The sequence below is a fragment of the Helobdella robusta genome, assembly GCF_000326865.2.
Source record: "Helobdella robusta unplaced genomic scaffold HELROscaffold_31, whole genome shotgun sequence".
Taxonomy (NCBI): Eukaryota; Metazoa; Annelida; class Clitellata; order Rhynchobdellida; family Glossiphoniidae; genus Helobdella; species Helobdella robusta.
In genome coordinates, this window is record NW_008704544.1 from 785013 (window position 1) to 787239 (window position 2227).

A 2227-nucleotide genomic window follows, 5' to 3' on the forward strand; every position below is an offset into this window, starting at 1 on the left:
GCCCTACCTTCATCTTCACCAACATCGATGCCTTACTCGCTAAAACCATCATCACCAACAACAACAGTAGCAGCAGTATCAACAACAACATCCTCATAATCATCATCATCATCAACAAAAACATCATCATCATCAACAACAACATCAACAACAGCAGCAGCAGCAGCAGCTTCTTCACCTCAGTCGCTACCACAAAATTTTCGGCGCCGTCCCAGCCTGGCTCGTAAGCTTCACACATTGCATGGTGCATGTTCTTCGAGATTGTAGACATAACTGGGGAGTGAAATTATAAGAAATATAATTTTTATTATAATATAATATTTATATATTTATATATATATATATATATTTATTTATTTATCTATCTGTTTATGTTTGTGTGCCTTTGTGTGGTGTGTATTCTAGTTTGTAATTTTCGATATAATGAATCGTAAATGTGTGTGTGTGGTGTGTGTGTGTGTGTGTGTGTGTGTGTGTGTGTGTGTGTGTGTGTGTGTGTGTGTGTGTGTGTGTGTGTACGGTTCAAAAAATAAAAAATAAGTCAATGAGAAGATGTTTAAAAAATTTTGTATCTCTACTCTCAAAAGTTTAGAAAAAATTAAGGAGAAAAAATGAAACATTTCAAATATTTGGATGTATGAACGTGTGCGTGTGTGCGTGCGCGAGTATTTGTACATGCGTGCGTATGCATGGGTGTGTTTATTTGCAAGTGTACGCATATGTGTGTGGCGTGCGTATTTATATGTGAGTATATGTGTGCGAGTGTATGAATCGGTCTAACAGATGTTTGAAGAAAAACACTTCACATACAAGTTATATATATACCAAACAGATATGAAAACAGAGACGCATAATAACGCACAGACACTCACACAAACACACACACACACACATACAGACACAAATACAATTATATATACATCAGTTAAAATCAGTAATAATTATATATACATACATAAACCTCTCAAACGAAAGCTATTGAACATTTGCATATTATTTTTCAATAATCTTTTTCTATTTATATTAAAAGAATAAACACAAATAGCATAGCATATGCACACAGATATGTATGTGTTCTGCGTGTATGTGTGTGCGTGAGAGTGTTTGTGTGTGTATGCGTGAGAGTGTTTCTGTTTGTGTGTGTGTGTGTAACTAATGGTAGTACATTTCCTTTTGGGATAAAATGTGCAATGTGAACAGACTTGGAAATAAAGCAAGTGTTAATAATGTGCGTGTGTATGTGTCTGTGTGTTTGTCTGTATGCGTGCGTGTGTGTGTATGTGTATGTATGTATGTGAGTATGTGTGTGTGTGCGTCGATGTATATATACTTTAAGTTATAAAAAAAAACAAGACTACATACATATTCAGAGGAATCCTAAACAAGTACAAACACATTATACAGTATTATCATCATCATCATCGTCGTCGTCGTCTTCTACTTCATCATCATCACCATCACCATCAGCGTAATAATAATAATAATATTTATTATGATTACTATTATTTATTATTATTGATATGATTGTTGAAGAAGGGATGAAAGATCGTAGTCTGTTTATATCAATCTGTTTTAAGATGAAAAAAAAATTATGCTGCTTGTGAAGAAGATGATGATGACGGAGAGAGAGAGAGAGAGAGAGAGAAAGTGAGAGAGAGAGTGAGAGAGAGAGAAAGAGAGAAGTAGATGAATTGATGGTTGAAAGAATATACACACGAAAAATAATGATACAAAGATAGAGACATAGAGACTAACAAATGATATCTACTTACATATTTAAAGAAAATAAAACCTAACACTTGTAATAGAAACATCATTGCACATACAAAGTTATACACGAAGTCGTGCCAAAAATACAAAAGAAACATCTAATATACAAAAAACATGACGCGTAGATACGATACAAAAATAGAATATATACAAACATACATACATACATACATACATACATACATACATACATACATATATACATACACACATATGTAAATATAATCTATGTATACTTACATGCATACATCCATCCATAAACACATACATATATACAAATATATACATATATACGATCATACAAACAAACATACATACAAACATACAAACATACATAACAAACAACATTTGAAATAGCTATCTCTAAATAAGGTGTTAACAAGCCATGTATAATACATATATCTATATGTGTGTGAATGTTGATATGCAACAGCAACAACAAAAATAATAATAATAA